Source organism: Emydura macquarii, unplaced genomic scaffold (assembly GCF_026122565.2).
Source record: "Emydura macquarii macquarii isolate MOO-44397 ecotype Brisbane River unplaced genomic scaffold, CSIRO-AGI_Emac_v2 contig_1477, whole genome shotgun sequence".
In the NCBI taxonomy this organism is placed as follows: domain Eukaryota; kingdom Metazoa; phylum Chordata; order Testudines; family Chelidae; genus Emydura; species Emydura macquarii.
Window position 1 is genome coordinate 2,905,182 of NW_027131614.1, and position 19,030 is coordinate 2,924,211.

The window sequence follows — 19,030 nt, forward strand, 5'->3', positions numbered from 1 at the left end:
ATCCACATAACAGAGAAATTATCCCTTTTAATGGCCCAATGCCAATTCTTAACATACCGTAACATGGAGCTCCATTCCCAACCTATATTAACAACTGGATATAACTGTACCAGTTTACCTTGTGTAGGACTTAAAATATCAATGGTACATTTTTGTGCAAAGCATGAGTTTTATTAATATACCACCATTGCTGGTAATTATTTTCTGTATCCAAATTCTTTGCCACCCTGTTTTGTAGCAACTTTGGCCAGCAGGCATCTTCTAGATGAGTTACTATTTCTTTTATATCATCTATGATAGACTGTACTCCTTGTTGACAAGGCAAAGCCCATGATACCTTTAGTGTAATTGGGCCCTGAATTTTACTTGCCTTGAAGTTATTTGAATTTATTACTGCTTGACTCAATATGAATCCTAGCTTATTGTTTAAAGTATTAGCCCCAAACTGTTATTTAAGAGCAGTGCTGGTGGCATCTGGAGCCAATGCTAAGTTATTCTGTAATGTCTCTGCTTCCAGTATATTAAGTATACCCACTCCTGTGCCAGGTGCTCCTAATACCATACTTTCATCTTGTTGTTTCCTTTTATGTCTACCTGCTATAATTGTCCTATGTACCCATGATACCTGGAGCAAGTGACATTATTTTTTTATGAAAGGGGTGCAATTGGGATAAAAAGCGATGGCAGAGGCATTAACAAAAGTGAGCATAACTCTGGTTAGGGAAAGAGCAGCATCCAACAAAGCCAGATGTTTTGGTCCACTTTGATCTGGAAAGATCATGTTTTTACTAAAGGGAGGTCCCAATTATTTTGTTGTTTAGGTGTCAGGAAACCAGGTCATAGGCGACTATGCCTAATGGTCAGAATGGGAGTCATGCCTAGTGGCTGGAGTCTGAATGCCAGAGATAGGGCCAGAACCAGAGAGCAGGGCCAAAGGTCAGAACTGGAGTCAGAGTCATAATGCCAGAGCCAAGAACTGAGACAGAGTCGGAGTCAGGAATCAGAGCTGAGGGTCAGAACCAGATTACTAGGAGTCAGGGAAGGCAGGAGCAGGGCTGGTTTTGAGGCAGGAGCAAGGCTGAGCCAGGATAGGAACAAGGCTGGGTGCAGGGTTGGATCTGGACTGGAGCTGTGGGGGAGTCAGGTTTGATGAGAGATGAATGCAGGGAGGCGGAGAGTCTATGGGCATATGAGCAGCCAGTGAGCTATTGCTGCTGCTAAGCCTAAGAACTGGACTCATAGCTTCCTCAGCCAATCAGGCAGGGTGGTCCATCAGGCAGCCTAGCTGACTCATTAGGCTGTCAGGAATACTGAGCAGGCACAGCTGGAGGGCTTTACTCCTGACATTGGGTAATTCAGGAGTGGGACTGGGAACGATAATGGAGGTAGGAATTGTTGTTTGAGGAACAAACACTAATTGTCTAATATGTGGGGCACAATAAAATGTATGAAGCAACTCTGGAGATTTCCATGTATTGGACCCACAGCATGAGACACTTATGTCTTGAATAAGAGTCAGTTAACCCAACAAATAAGGCTGGAACTTGCATCCTCAAATGTAGTACATTTATTGTCAGGATATGTGCACTGGGTGCATGCTAAAGGCAAACACCTCCACCTGTGACCCAACAGCCTAATACCAATAAGGTACTATTATGCGACAATGTATTTTGCAAGGAATTCTTTTCCATGTTAGACCCAAGGGATTAATGAAGATAAAATGCTCCAGAATAGTCACTAGAGTCATAGTTACATCACTAAGGGATCTTCCATGTTCTGTAGGCCTTCCAAAGACTCTCTTATCTGACAGTCCATGGCTTACCCATGGCCAATTTACTGCCAAGGTCTGTCTAATTGCCCTTCTCACCTGACTATAAGCAGATACCATTGTCAGACATTCAGATTGCAGAATCTTTCGAACATCAGTAACTAGAGCTGTGATTTGATCCCCATATTGAATTGTACAGCAGTAAAGTCCCACACGTTTACATTCTCAATGAATCCATAGACAATAGTTCTTCCCAAATATTTTGTTGATGAGTGACAGTTCAGTCCGGTGACAGTTCAGTTCAGTCCCAGTGAGGAATCGACTGGATATGCTTATCTGGTTTCACATACATCACTGTGGCAGGGAGCATTTGAAGAATAATATTCCAAGCATGAGTGCCTCCTCTTTTGAATTCCCACATCAGTTGTAAGTCTTTTAAGGGACATGAAATTGATTTAACACAGGATAAATTTATCAAACTATTTGAGGGCAGAGATTTGGTCACAGGCTGGCCCTATCGTCCTCTCACCAACCACCACAGGATTCCAAAAGTGATCATCTTCCACATTCTAGAAGAAAAACAAAGTTATCCGTCTTCATTCATTAATGAGATGCTTACAATGCCAATTTACTTGTCCAGAATGGTACTGTTTATGACCTTGTTTTTGAAGGTCCACTAAATACAGAGATACCATTCTGTCAGAGATCATAAAAGGACCTACCCACTTACCCTTAGGAAAAGGAGGACAATATAACCATAATCTGAGTTCCAGCCAAATGTTCAGTACTATCTCCTTTAGCATCAAACCATTTTTTGATCTGATTTCCAGTCCAGCCACCATCCCATGTATTGCAGTTCTTCAGTAGCTTCTTTTAGTTTTGGGTGGCCACCAGCCTTAGAACCATTACTTCAGTTTAATAAATCTTTACTAGTGTCTCTTGGCACTACCCAATTGGGGTTTGAACCAAGTAGGGCCCAAAGAATGTCCTTTTGCATGACCAGGATAGCACCTTCCCATTTGACTTGTCCTTTCTTGACTTTTTAATATAAGGGTCCCAATTGTGTGCCCTGCATTTGGATTGCCTGCATTCTCTGGGATTTTACCTTAGACCTCACCACCAAGTTACAAGTGACTACAGATATTGAAGTGGCAGTTATTGAACTGCCATCTCAGGGGGTGATACAGCAGCCTCCTTTGCAATGTGTCAGCTAGATTATTGCCCCCTGTTAAAATGTTCTTTCTTTTCCCATGGGCCTTTACTTTAGCTACATCAACTCTGTCAAACTAAGATACGTTCTCAATCCACTGCCAGATATGGGTAAATTTAACGTAACTACTATCAGTAGCCAGATATTTATTTTGGGCCCGCCATGCTAGGAGCACTACCCAACACATAATCAGAATCCCGGACAAAAATGGGACATTTGTCTCCTGGGTCAGCTCTTCCTTTAATATTCCAGCTACTGCTGCCATTTCGACAAATTGTGCTGAGTTAGAACTACATGTTTTATACCTGCCTACCCTGCAATGCTATGTCCTCCTGTATAATGGCTGCTGCCATCCATATAGCAAACTTCCTCATCCCTTTGAACTCTGTCCTGAGCCTTTTCTTTAAAAGTAGTATGTCTGGCACTATATGGTACATCCATGTGATTTACCCTCAATAATAACCCTAGTCAACCACTGCTTGGGTTCTTTAAAATGAACTGCTTGGTTATTTTCTGCACTAAGGGCTAACATCTAATTCAGTATTTACTGGTTACTATCTTGCCCACCAGCCATAAGCTCATCCAACAAGATCTTAAGTGGGGTATGATGACTAACTATAACCTGTTGATTGGTAAGAAGGTATTGGTGTTTCATAACAGCTCAGTGTACGGCTAATATAACTTTTTCACTCCACCCATATTTTATCTCACCTGTTTTGGGTAATCATGAAGCAAAAGCCACAGGTAGGTTCCAACCTCCATAATGCTGACTAATGACAACTCCAGGAGTGTTAAGTGTAGCAATTGGATATAGATGGAAGGTCTGTATGCATCTGGGCTAGCTACTGTAGGAGCACTTCCCAAAGCTGTTTTAATTGATAAGCTGTCTCAGTATGTTCTGTTTCCCATTCCAAATGTGCAGGCTTAACTAAATCATACAAAGGTTGGGCAAGTTCCACATATACAGATGTAAAATCTCTGCAAAACCCTGTAATCCCTAAAAATGACTGTAGAGCCTTGTGATCTGTAGATATAGCTAGAATAACACTTAACACTAGCTCTGTTAGTGGACTTTCCTTCCTGTCCAAGAGTCACTCTGAAAAAGTGACCAGCTTTTGCTAACTGGGCTTTTCACTATTAAGTCTCAGACCTGTGGTTTTGATGAAGAAAATGACTTCACTTAAATCATCACAATGTTCCTTCTCAGTCAGTGATTAAATTAAAACATCATCCATAGAGTGAAGGACTCTACTGGGCTTGCTATACTTCTCCAACTGCATCCTCATATAAGCATAGAAGATAGCAGGACTCCTTATATCCTTGGAGTAGGACTGCCCATACCTATTGGATCCCTTCCTTCATGAAAGCGGTTCTATATTGGCTTTCCTGGCAGTCTCCAAAATCCATTGCTAACATCTAGTGCAGAAAAACATTTCATTTCCAGAGAGAGATTTTAGAGCTTATCTGTGGATAAGCAGCTACCCTTGGGATCGTAGATTTAGCTAAACCATTAACTTTACAGTAATCAATGGTTAATCAAAAAGGACCATTTGGTTTCTTAACAGGCCATGCTGGAGAATTACACTTAAAGGTAGCTATACCTCTGGCTTCCAAAGTTTTCAGAATGTCCTTTACAGTGCTATTATCTCTTTGTGCACTTACTACTGTGTTTGTGGAGGAGGTTCTCTCCCTTCCAGTAAAATTTTAGTATTCATTCATCCACTGTCCAATTTGTTCCTAGCCCACACAGGCAGGAATATAAGGACCATTTCTCTAACCCAAGCTTGATCAGCTGAAGGAGGACCTATCATTATCCACCAGGGTGGAAAGTATGTTTACTTGGATCAGTAGAGAGTATCCTGGGTATCAGCACCAAGAAATGTTGGGGGATACCACTCTATCTTTCCCCTCTGGGTGGTTAGAATCTCCTTAGGCTGCCTCCTACTACCCACCGGGTCTGAGACAACTGACTGTGGAACTTTGGTAAGTACTTAAGAAAGATTTTATTAAGGAAGTGAGGTTACAACACACTGGAGCTCTGCTAATCAGATAGAGTCACGGTGGGGTAACCTGACCAGCAGATAACTCCAACAAAGTGCTAACAGCATACAACATATATTTTGACAATCAACCAATCAATACAGAGCCAATGCATCTATCACACGAGCTGTTGTTAGGTAAGCATGTGCCTTTCACATGAATCATCTCCATAAGAAGGACCCCAAATTCTGCATAACTGTAGTCTGGTTGTAAATGAAGATTAAATAAAGTAAAAATTCCTTCAGTTTTAATAGACTGGAGGCCAAATCACATCTATAAGGAAAACTCTTATAGGATATATCTGCACTGAAAAAAAACCCAACCCCTACCGCAGTGAGCATCAGAGCCCAGGTCAACTGACTTGGGCTTCTGAGGCTCACACTACAGAGCTAAAATAGCAGGCTATCTGTTCTCACTTGGGTTGAAACTTGGGCTTTGAGATCCTCTCCCCTTGCTGGGTTTGATAGCCTGAGCGCCAGCCCATGTGGGAATGCCTACGCTGCTGTTTTTAGCACCATACTGTGAGCCCTGCAAACCCAAGTCAGTTGACCCAGGCTCTGAGACTTGCTGCTGCGGGGTTTTTATTTGCAGTGTAGATGTACTCTTAGTGGCCAGGGAATATGGTGAGGGATTCATAGATTTTAAGGCCAGAAGGAACCTGGGCCAGGGTACTTAACAATTTCACATTGGGTATATAGAAGCCAGCACCTTGGTCACTTAGAATACCCAAGGCAGTGGGTATGATTAAGGTAGAAGGGAGCACTTGCACCTGCTGGTAGCCTGATGAGTTAACGAGATAAATAGCTCACCAGCTGGGGAACCCAGGAAGGAAAGCATGCAGTATAAAAGACTAACCCAGGGAGCAGGAAAGGGTTCCTCATAACTGTTGCTGTATGGTTGTATTGTACCTAGAGTTTAAGAAGACGACAAACAATAAACACGTGTGATGAAGGTACCATGGTGGACCTGTGTGCTGTTTAATTCACCAAGAAGGTTTACCGGCTAGGGTTTTCCTGTAGAGAAAGGGACAGCCTGTTCACAGCTCACTCTGTTCATCTACTCTGTCTTTCTGCATGACACAGGCAATAGAATTTCCTTGTTACATGGGAACTTTATGGAGTTTTCTCCAGATTCTTTCACAGGAGATGGAATTTGCCCATATGTGTGTACACACACTCAGACAAGGGGATTCAACCCACCAGATCTTAGGATTCTGGTCTGATCAGGGCCATTCAAATGTAAGCTGAGTTACTTTGTGCAGCCTCCAAGTCCTCTGCATTTCTCCTCGCATAGGTTGACCATGGAACTCACCTTAAATAGTGTGTGTGTGTGTGTGTATAGGAGAGTGAAGGTGCCTTACCATGTGACAGAGACTGTATTTACTCCTTAGCACATTCCCCATATGGCTGAGATTTAACCTGAGGTTCAGTGTCTCTCTTGAGCTCCCTACTGTCCACCTGCTCCTCAATTCTGGATTTGATCCTGTGGAGAGCCCTTTATGGGATTTATACCACAGAAGTGATATGACATGTCCTTTATGCCTTTTTAGGTCTGTTGGAGTGATTATAGTTGGCACCTTTGATTGGCTCCTTCACATTTTCTGATTATGGGGATTATACTGTGTAGACTGTAAACTCAAACTTGAAGTTTTACTTTTACATAAATGTGTAGTTTGGCTGTGGAAGTTGGATAATTATGGCTTGATATTATATTGCCAATTATTGATCCTGGTTGTAGAATTTATAGTACTGCATCCTCCAAATTATATAGAAATTGATTTGTTATTTCAGCATCATTACTCATTATATGGCAGACTTAATTGGTTTTCTCCTGAATTAAAAAAAACAATATATATTTTTTCACTCTTTTCACATAAAGAATGCTAAAATTATCGTTAATTTTTTAGCTTCTATATTAAGACAACTTGAAAGAAAACACAAATGATATCCTGTCATAGAGCAGAATAGTGAGACTCAATTCATTAATGTTGTAAAACAGATTAAATTTCACAAGTGGAAGGTGTTATGTACATATTATTTTCCATGTCAGGTGAGATACACTCCTGTACAGAGGGACAAATCAAGGTGTATGTACCACTCAGTTGCAATTTGAGCCATCAAAATGGGGTTTATGTGAATCTTAAATTGTACATAGGGCTTGTGCTGGGCCTTTCCATGAGGGTGAATTTCATCCTCTATGTAGAAAAACGTTGTCTCTTGATCAATTCAGATGACAGAACAGTGAAGTGAGCCTCAGTAGTCTCATCTGTGTCTATGATCATGATAATGGCTAATATAAAAATCAGGTTTTACAGAACTTATCACTGTATTTATTAGGGAGTACTGCGAGAATACTCAGGAATAGACTTCTGAAGATACTGTGCAGAAATGAAGCTTCTCTGGCCCTCAAGGGATTTACCATGCTCATTTGGATATCAGGAATCACCAGGATGAGTGAATGTTGCCTTTAGTAAGGAATTATATTTGAAAGTCATTCGGTGCTTTAATGTGATTTGCTTTGTGTTCCAGTATTTTATAGTCAGAAAATAAACTGCAGTGATATATGTGCTTGTAGTCTGGTGTTGGTGGCTGAGACCCTATTAGCAGAGGTGATGTCCTTTGCATTAGCAAGTACTTATTATATGGGAAAATCCTGATGCCAGTACTCAATGAGATAAGGACAATTTGAGAAAATTCTGCCTTTATACATGTTTAAGATTTCAAGCAGTCCTAGTAAATGCCTATGATTGACACCTATTCTATTGTATGTAGATTCTCATCCTGTGGTCATCACTGTAGTAGCTGAGTGCCTTTCAGCAGCGCTTATGTGATGTGACTAATATCTGTCATGTATTTGTTCTCTCATCATCTACTCAGGGAGAGAAATGTGTGCAGTGGAGTGTTTTGTCTTAGCAGGTTGTTTTATGATATAAAATAATTAATATAGGAAATAAAACTCACATTGCTATATGGGGGTTAGAGAAGGCAAGGTCAAAGAAAACCACCTGGCACTTAAAGCAGAAGATGGTGAAGCTTGTAATGGGCCTTAGTTCCTGTGTGAGTTCATTTCCCAGTGTTGGTCTGAAAGCTCTTTCCAAGAAAGCTCTGTCTCCTGCATAGATGAGCTTTACACTTATCATAGGAAGTTCCATTGAGCCAGAGGAGCAAAATTGTCAACAACAGTTTTCATCTCAGAACTTTAGGTGATTTTTAAAATATCCACACCCCAAGCTAGTGAGTGACTTGAAGATAAGGACTGAGATCTGGAATTAGACTAATGTTTGTACACCAACGCAAGGAGCCTGGGTAATAAAATGGAGGAACTAGAACTATTGGTACAGGAAATGAAACCAGGAATATTTATAGGAATTACAGGAATATTACAGGCATAACAGAAACATGGTGGAATAGTAGTATGACTGGAGTACAGGTGTTGCAGGGTATGTGCTGTTCAGGAAGGACAAAAATAAAGGTAAAGGTGGTGGAGTAGCATTGTATATCAATGATGAGGTAGAATGTAAAAAGATTAGAAGTGATGGAATGGATAAAACAGAATCTGTTTGGGTCAAAATGACTTTGGGAAGAAAGCTACCAGAGGCTTCCCTGGGATAGTGCTTGGGGTATGGTACAGACCCCCAGGATCCATTTTGGATATAGCTAGAGGTCTCTTTAATGCTTGTAATGAAATAAATACTACTGGGAATTGTGTGATTATGGATGTTTTAATTTCCCAGTAATAGACTGCAGGACAAGTGCTAGTAATAATAGTAAGGCCCAGATTTCCTAGATCTAATAGCCAACAGATTTCTTCACCAATAGTCCCACCAAACAACAAGAGGTGATGCCAGTTTAGATTTGGGATTGCTGAGTAGTGAGGACCTCAAAGAAGAACTGGTTGTAGTGGACAGCGTTGGTTCAAGTGATCTGAAGCTAATTTAGTTTAAACTAAATAGAAATGAATCAAAAATAGGTCTGATTTCAAAAGGATAAATTTAAAAAAATCAAGGGCATTAGGGAAATGGACTGGACTGAAGGATCTGAATGTGGGGGAGGATTGGAATTATTTTTAGTCTAAGTTGCAGAAACTATTTGAAGCCTGCATCTGAAGCCAGGGGAAAAGATTTGTAGGGAAGTGTTGCAGACCAGGCTGGATGAGCAAGCATCTCAAACAGGTTATTAAGAGAAAGCAGAAAGCCCACAATAAATGGAAGATGGGAGAGACCAGCAAGGAAAACTACCTCCTAGAGGTCACAAAATAGGGAAAAAGTGAGAACTGCCAAAAGAAACTCAGAGTTGGACCTTGCAAAGGAAATTAAAACCAATAGTAAAAAGTTCTATAGCCATATAAATAAAAAGCAAACAAGGAAAGAAGAAGTGGGATCACTGAGGATGGGGTGGAATATAAAGATAAAGTAGTCATGACCCAACACCTAAATCTTTTTCAGTCAAACTCAAATAGCTCAATGGGACCAATTTGGGAGGCCAGGATAATCTGCATTCAAGTATATTAAAGAAACTGGCCCATGAAATTCCAAGCCCAATAGCAAGGATTTTGAATGAATCCATAAACTCAGGGGTTTTACCCTAGGACTGGAGAATTGCTGACATAATACCTATTTTTAAGAAAGGGGGAAAAGTTATCTGGGAAATTACAGGCCTGTTAGTTTGACCAGAGTTGTATGCAAGGTCTTGGAATGAATTTTGAAAGAGAAAGTAGTTAAGGACACAGAGGTAAATGGGATAAATACAGTATGGTTTTATGAAAGATAGATCATGCCAGACCAACCTGATCTTTCTTTGAGAAAATAATGATTTTTAGACAAAGAAAATGCAGTAGATCTAATTACCTGATTTTCATTAAGGCATTTGATACGGTTCCACATAGGAAATTATTAGTTAAATTAGAAAAGGTGGGGATTAATGTGAGAACTGAAATGTGGGTAAGGAACTGGTTAAAGCGGAGACTACAATGGGTCATACTGAAAGGTGAACTGTCAGGTTGGAGGGAGGTTAATAGTGGAGTTACTGAGGGATCAGTCTTTGAACCAACCTCATTTAACATTTTCAACAATGACCTTGGCACAATAAAATTTGTAGATGGCACGAAGTTGGGAGGTATTGCCAATATGGAGAAGGAGTGGAATATCATACAAGAAGATCTGAAGGACCTTAAAAACTGGAGTAATAGAAATAGTATGAAATTTAATAGTGGAAAGTGCAAGGTCATGCATTTAGGGACTAATAAAAAGAATTTCTGCTGTAAGTTAGGGATGCACCAGTTGGAAGTGACAGAGGAAGAGAAGGACCTGGGCGTATTGGTTGATCACAGGATGACTATGAGCCGCCAATGTGATGTAGCTGTGAAAAACTAATGCAGGCCTAGGATGCATTGGACGAGGTATTTCCAGTAGAGATAGGGAGGTGTTTGTACCATTATACAAGGCACTGATGAGACCTCAGCTGGAATACTGTGTGCAATTCTGGTTTCCCATGTTTAAGAGAGATGAATTTCAGCTGGAACAGGTGCAGAGAAGGGCTACTAGGATGATCTGAGGAATGGAAAACCTGCCTTATGAGAGGAGATTCAAGAGTGGTAGATACCCTGGAAGGTAGGGATAGGATACCGAAGGACCTAAACAAACTGGAGGACTGGGCCAAAAGAAATCTGATGAGGTTCAACAAGGACAAGTGCAGAGTCCTGCACTTAGGACGGAAGAATCCCATACACAGCTACAGACTGGGGACCGACGAGCTAGGCAGCAGTTCTGCAGAAAAGGACCTGAGGGTAACAGTGGATAAGAAACTGGATATGAGCCAGCAGTGTGCCCTAGTTGCCAAGAAGGCTAATAGCATATTGGGCTGCATTAGTAGGAGCATTGCCAGCAGATCACGGGAAGTGATTATTCCCCTCTATTCGGCATTGGTGAGGCCGCATTTGGAGTATTGTGTCCAGTTTTGGGCCCCCCACTACAAAAAAGATGTGGAGAAGTTGGAGAGAGTCCAGCGGAGGGCAACAAAAATGATTAGGGGGCTGGAGCACAAGACGTATGAGGAGAGACTGAGGGAACTAGGCTTGTTTAGCCTGCAGAAGAGAAGAATGAGGGGGATTTGATAGCAGCCTTTAACTACCTGAAAGGGGGTTTCAGGAAGGATGGAGCTAAGCTGTTCTCAGTGGTGGCAGATGACAGAACAAGGAGCAACGGTCTCAAGTTGCAGGGGGGGAGGTCTAGGCTGGACATTAGGAAAAAGTTTTTCACTAGGAGGATGGTGAAGCACTGGAATGAGTTACCTAGGGAGGTGGTGGAATCTCCATCTTTAGAGGTTTTTAAGCTGAGGCTTGACAAAACCCTCGCTAGGATTATTTAGCTGAGGTTAGTCCTGCTTTGAGCAGCGGGTTGGACTAGATAACCTCCTGAGGTCCCTTCCAACTCTATGATTCTATGAAATGAAGTCTGAGGGCAGATATGATTGGTCTCTCTAAATACATCAGAGGGATAAATAACAGGGAGGGAGAAGAGTTATTTAAGTTAACTGCCAATACTGATACAAGGACAAATGGATATAAACTGGCCATCAACAAGTTTAGGTTTGAAATTAGATGAAGATTTCTTATCATCAGAACAGCTTTCCAAGGGGAGCAGTGTGGGCAAAATACCTAGATGGCTTCAAGACTGAGTTTGATAAGTTTATGGAGGGGAAGTTATGATGAGACTGCCCACAATGGCATGTAGCCAATATGTGACTGCTAGTAGCAAATATCCCCAATGGCTGGTGATGGTACACTAGATAGGGCGGGCTCTAAGTTACTACAGAGAATTCTTTCCCATGTGTCTGGATGTTGGGTCTTGCCCACATGCTCAGGGTCCAGCTGACTGCCATATTTGGTGTCAGGAAGGAATTTTCCTCCAGATCAGATTGGCAGAAACTCTGTGCATTTTTTGCCTTTCTTTGCAGCACGGTGCACGGGTCAGTTGAAGGTTTAAACTAGAGTAAATAGTGGATTCTCTGTAACTTGGAGTCTTTAAATTATGATTTGAGGATTTCAGTCACTCAGTTAGAGATTATGGGACTATCACAGAAGTAGGTGGGTGACGTTCTGTGGCCTGCAATGTATAGGAGGTCAGAGTAGATGACTATGATAGTCCGTTCTGGCCATAAAGTCTGAGTAGAGAATTCCCTATCATAATCCGTGCATGAGAGAGGGTAGTCTTACAATCTAAAAAGTTGGAAAAATGAGTCTCAATAATGTTCTTTAGGTTCCCTGCTTCCCTGAGAGGGGAAAAACATGGAAATACATCAAGCCTGTTATGATCCAATTCCCTGTTCTTTGTATGCATTGACGGTGCAGCTTGGAGTTCAATCTGAGGCATTTTCCAAGGGTGACAACAATGACTTGGTTAAGTGAAAAGCTGAAGGATGTGAGACATGTTTCCTTGGGGAACCAGTAAAGTTTCTAGGGGAGAGGGTCTCCAGCAAGGTTTGCATAGTTAAGGAAAGGATTTAGCTTTTTAAAGGATTTAGCCTTTTAAAGTTTTAAAGTTTATTCTTTGCTACCACCTTAAGCTTCTTTCCTTTATCTTTAAGCACTGAGGATAATATACACAGTAGTCCATGAGGGACCCCTTGATCCAAATGAAGATCTGAATGAGGGCATTCCAAGGGCTCAATGAGATGAACCTGAACCTCCATGGTACTGTGCATGCAGTAGGAATAAATAACTCTGAGGAAGCATCAGGAGCCTTTTCAGTTATGCAACCAATAGCCTCAGATCTAGGGCAAAGGGTGGATCCATAATACAGTGTTGGCTCTTAATAGCATCCTTTGTTATGGCTCTGACTTCCATGGCCAGAACCCTATGAGTACACATTTGCACGTCAGTGTGTGGAACAGGAAGTACTAGATTCTGAGAAGTACGGTCTCTAGGATTGGCTCTTTCAGCTGAGGCAGAGACCTGTGAGGCCAGGTGATTATCAGGCTGTCAGATCTCATCTTTGCAGATTTAGAGGGACTGATACCTTAGTTTTGCCCCCGCTCAAGGACTTTGCCAGGTTTCTAACCCCCTCAGGGGTTGTAGCTGAGGCTTGTCGCCTAACACTTTTGGTCCTTGTGTTATGGAGCTGCTAATGCTTCTGGCAATCACATAGATAGGAGGCGATTCTGATGCATCTTTCTGGCCCTGTGGAGGAAGGTGCTGCATATGGAGCAATAAAAGGCAAATGACTTTCCCGCAAGCAGGCCAAACAATGCATATGGGTATCCAAAGCAGGAAAAACAGTAGGATGAGAGGCTGAGTTTCTTTGTCTTCTGTTCCCACACAGCAGAACCAAGTACCTGTGCTAGGTCACTAAGATCCTTAGTTAAAAAAAAAAGCCCTAAAAAAAGGATTCACTACAGTAAAAAGGCAGAAGCACTAGAGATGATCCATTCTGACAAATCAGGGTCCAAGGACCTGGTCTACCTGCTACCCTGGTAGGAAGAAAATGAATGCCTCCTTTTGGAGCTTCCTTCTCTGAATGTTCAGAACTGCAAAGAGAGAAGACCAAGGGCATGACAGCATTGCAACTGACACTAATACTGGAAGATTCTACCAGTTCAAGCTGCACTGTCAATGTATCCAAAGAACAGGGATGTGCAGAGGCCACTTGAAGAAATATGAGTTATACATCTTTATTATACATATTCCTGGATGCCTTTCTAAAATATATGTTCTAGTTCAGACAGGAGTTATTTCAGGGAAGTTCTATGGCCTGTGTTATGCAGCGGATCAGACTAAATGATCATACTGGTCCTTTGTGGCCTTTCAATCTCTGTATGAACCATTCGTTTATGGTGGAATATAGCTTTAGAATGCAGAATCAGTGAGAGAAGAGCATGATGACCATATAAGTAATGACCTTAATTATAATGACAACTGCAACGTATGAAGAAACAATAACCTCAGACATTTTTTTTTAAATAAATGGCAATACTGAACTTTATTACAAGACTGAGTAAATCACTAAATAAGAAGTGTGCCTTTTTATGGACGATGAATATTCCAAATAAAAATCACTTGATAGAGTTTAAATGCTGAGTGCCAATTCTCAGAGAACTTGACTATATAACAGTTCATAGGAAAGAAGAACTAAATTAGAATTCATAAATGTAAAGTGCTCAAGAAAATAAAAGTGCTTGCTAGTTTTAAACCTAAAGGGTACAATAAATGTGAGTAAAATATAGCTACCTTTCTTTTTGTGTCAGCGAGGTTGGCTAGCATGTAATCTTGTGGATATACCACACTTTTCTGTCAGATTCTTCTGTCAGACATTTCTGTCATTCTATCATTTCATTTCAGGGACACAGTAATACAGACCAATCCATTTTCTAATATCACAAATCAAATATTGCGATAACAGGAATGCTAAATAGGTACCGGATGCTACCTAAATTCAGCCTGAAACTGGATGCCTACTGTCTGCCACTCCCCTGTTTCTCATGCAAATTAGCGTAATGGAAAAAAAGGACCTAGATTTTCTCCTACAGTAACTCTCGGGAACAATGTTTTAATAATCCTTCTGGATAATAGCCCAAAAAGCAATAACTGGTGCAATATACAGAATGGCTTTCACTTACTATATCACACCACATTCTAAAGCACAACTGGTTTGAAAGTTGTAAATGCACATGGTAAAAGGTAGAGAGATAAATTAACCTAGTCATTCTATCCACCACTTAGAAAGTTTGACAGAAGACACCATTAAGTTGAAAGAGAGACAGCAGAATAATGGTAGCAATAGCAATTAACGGCCCTGATCCTGTAATTTAATGATGCTCCATTTATGCAGCAAGTTGAGGCATTAATGGATGGTTCAAATAGACTTACTGCCAGGTGAATGTATATGTAGAAATTTAGCACAACTGTAGTACAGGGCTGATGCCATATAAAATTAAATCGGATTGAACTTGCTGCTTAGACAATTACAACTTTTTTGGTAATCTTTCTATATTTGAAATGAAATGAAAAAAAATAATGCAAAAACTTAGTTCTGTCTGCTTTTGTTTGTTTAATCCAGTGCTACTACTGAACCATAGAGTGGGGTTGATGACAGCTCATGACAGGATGAACTGCAGTCAGTTCACCTGTTCTGCTCCATGATCCTAACATCCTCAGATCAAAAACTAGTAGACTGCACATTTGTATAAAGGTGTTCACATTTGCATAGCTATTCATATATGAAGCTGAAAGGGTCCGAACATTTAACTCTAACATCCCTCTCCCTCAAAGCTCTCCAGCATTTCATTTTTAACATCATTCCCTTCCCTTTAAGAAGTCCAGGGTGGTGGAAGGCAGTGCACATCTTTTCCACATTCCCATCCTTTCCCCACCCCAGGAGCATCAGGATCCTCATGCCCCCCTATTCCAGGCCTGGAAAAGGGGCATCAGCAAAATCTTCATTCAGCTCGCAGATCTGTGATAGCAACAATGATAGTGGGATCTTAAGCTCATCCTTCCGGGACTGGGAAAGAGGAAACAGTGTAGCTTATAGGACTAGACTGCTTGCTTGCTTATAGATTTAAGTATTGTTGTTTTATAATACTAGAGTCATAGATTCATGCTAACATATTATAGCTGTAATGCAAGGTACCTTACAGGCCACCTCCTGTATGAAAGCTTAGGCAGTTAGCATGCATATGTTCAGGACCTTTGGCCCAGATAAACAGTGATGATGAGTTAAAGGATAAGAGGTATATGGTTATAACCTATATCCTAGATAAGTCAGGAGGCATCAAGAGTGGGGAGCTGCCTCAGTTTATGCTCCAAGTAAACTTCATGGGTACACCACAAAATCCACAAAAAGGGCCGGAAAAAACAAAGGTGAGATGAGCAAACCATCTGGAAAGGATATGGATATGTCATTAATACGCATGGACCTGCCAGCCTATATTCAACTTATTCACCATGATCTGCAATTCATCATGTGCATTAGAGATGAAGCAGTATCATCTGCGACGAGCAGATCCCAAATAGTGAGATGAGTGACATGCCTTTTGTTCTGAAGTTGTCTGATGTTGAACAAGCTGCCATCCATCCTGGATTCAATTAGTATGCCAGACTGATTGGTTCCAAAAGTGTACTTAAGCAGAATAGAGAAAAAGATGCCAAAGCTGGTAAGCACGATGATGCAGCCTTACTTCATGGCGGTATGAATGTTAAACTCAGATGATACTCCACTTTCATACTGGATAGTTGCCTATAGATTGTGGGGATGCTGCTCCCTTGGGAAGGGAGATTTGGCTGAGGCAAGTGTTTGGTGATGTCCCAGGGCTCTGGTTGCTGCTCCCCCTAGCTGCAACCAAGGGAAAGTGGTGTTGCCTGCTGTTGATGCAATTGGAACCCTCAAGCAGCAGCAGGGAGAGTATCTGTACCAATCTGACCTCTGCGGCAACATGTCTCAGCAGCTCCAGTCCCAGCAGACAGGCATTGCATTGGGGAGATATTCTGTAGGCACTTCATCTTGATCACTGACTGAAGGGAGATGGGCCATAGAGAAAGCTCTTCCTGCCTCATCTGGGCTGTCAAAATGAATGCATAACTGGAAGATGTACCCGGGAAGCCACATAGCAAGTCACTGAATCTTTCAAGGCTGCAGACTTAATTATTAACCCAGCTACCACTTTGAAGGAAAAAACAGACCCCAGTGGTTTGGTATTCAGAACGGTTTTCACAGATAACGTGCTGACAATCAAACTGTCTTTGGCTTCAGGATAGGAAAAACCTCATATTAGGTCTCTTGAGAACCTTTCATCATCTCTCCACTAAGCTGTGGACCTGTTTGAAGGGATGAAGGCCTATCGAGGAGTGGATGGTAAAATCTGTCTGTTCCTCCCAACGCTCAACATGGACAGGATGCTGTGGGCAGCAGTGTGAGCAACAGTGCCATGTTTTGATACGGAGGAGCTTCTAGAGTGAATCTGGAAACTTTTGGAAGCAAAAAAGGAGTGGGTCCCACACTCAACATGTGTAATCTTGTATATCCACCCTAGTTTAATTGGAACAGAGTCTTCTCTTGGAGTCAAGAAGCCAACCAGAGCCCTGCTGTACGTTATATTGAGTCCTGTGAGCCCATACTTTGCAAGTGGAAGCTTTGATCCAATAACCTTATGGGAAGATCCCAAATATGTAAGAGCCTGGAAAGAATGAACAGGGGATTGCAAACTGGGAGGTAATTATGGTTCTTCCATTTATGCCCAGTGTGAAGCTCTGGAATTAGGGTGTCAGCAGGTTCTATGGCAGTATGGAGAGGATCATCAAATCACTGAAGTCAGAACAATTAATCTTTTCCTGTACTGGGAAAACAAAGATGAAGAAGAGTAACTGGCAACTCCACCATCTAACTACTGTAAAGTGCATATAAATCAATCAAATGAACATCTAAATGAGTAGTTAGGCATCTAAATAAGGCTCCAATCCACTCTTTACTCATGTAAGTAGACCCATTGAACTTAATGGGATTACTCACATGCATAAATTAGCTCACAAATCTAACTGCCTGAGGGATTGGGACCTAAATTTGTGTGTGCAGTTGTGGTAATGTCACACACAATCTAAGTGCATTTGTATTTATAGCACATTGACTTCTGCCTTCCATTTTTGAATATTTTTCCCATAAAATGTAAATAACTGAATTGTATATAAAATCAAAATCAAAAGAATAAATACAATCATAAATAATAATAACAATGCAGCCAAACCTGTAGGTTTTTCCCTATCATTTATCTAGGCTGGCCTCAAGGAACAACTAAAAACCCTACTATAGTGGAAGTGAAGGGATGAGAAGAGATCTCAATATTACAGTAAATATCCCTAAGTAAATATTTTTCTTTGCATTCAAAGTATATTCCATCTGTTGTTTCCAATTTTTCATTCTCTCACATCTCTCAGTTGCAGAGCACATATGTCTGAAATTACACCCTTTTTTTTGTTTTTGGCAGCAACTAAAAAAGGGTTTTGGATAACAAGACGACAAAAATACTCTTAGCCTGCAGGTGTAATTCATAGTTTTGCTGAGAGCAGTCAGGTCTTTTAAATATTATCATATGCTTTTGGCCCAGATTTTTAAGAGCACATCACCTACAAATGGGACCATATTTTCAGGATAGAGCAGCTCACCCTTACACACCAAAATAAGAGGCAAGATTTTCAAAAGAGCTCAGCAATTTGGGTGTTGTGCACCTTCACAAACCTGACCATAAGTGTCAAATGAGAGAAGCTGGGTGGTGAAAATTTAGTCCTAATTTATGTGACTAGATGGGAGCAGAGCTCTTTTGGAAATCTGACCCCACTGTGGGTATATTTGAAAATATAGCCATGATCTTTTTTAAAAATATGTCCCTTCATAGTTTACATGCTAAACTGAACTCTTTCAAGAAATAAATTCCTTGAATGTATTCCCTTGGTCATTTTTTTCAGTCTCATGAAAATTCCACACTATATGACCTTTCCACCCAAACAATGCTTTTCTTGTTCAATTGTGTGAAAAAAGAATTGTTTTGATCATAGGAGGTGGGGGGAATTCAGCAAAAACCTTCACAGAACCAAAATCCAGCCACTAAGATACAATACCTTAGTCTAACATCACCTACCAGGCTTCATTTTCCATAGAGTTTCTTCAGTCAGAAGCTGATTGCATCTGGTTTCATCTGATAGAAGATTGTAGTCAAAGCTCTTATAGTCATTGCTCTGAGAATTATTACAAACCTCAAAACTGTTTTGATTGAAGTTTGTAATTCCTTCAGTGAGCCAGTGCTGAAATTCAAGTGAACTTGGGCTAATATTTAGTTTCTACTGGAAACCAGACAAAACTCATCACTTCTGGTTGAGTTTCACTGTGAAATTTTGAGTATGAAAGAACCCAAAACTCAAAGCAAAACTCAGCTCATGTGAACTCACTGGAACTGAATTGAAAATAAAGATTCATGCTCTGAGAACCAAACCTATTGGGTTTTTCAATTCTTTGCTTTTACTGCTATTAT

At 40.9% G+C, this 19,030-nt stretch overlaps 1 pseudogene; it reads left to right on the top strand.

Moving 5' to 3' along the window:
* The window catches only part of LOC137156643 (branched-chain-amino-acid aminotransferase, cytosolic-like), a 35,055-nt pseudogene extending 17,614 nt beyond the window's left edge, over positions 1–17,441 (top strand).
* The last annotated feature ends 1,589 nt before the right edge of the window (positions 17,442–19,030 follow it).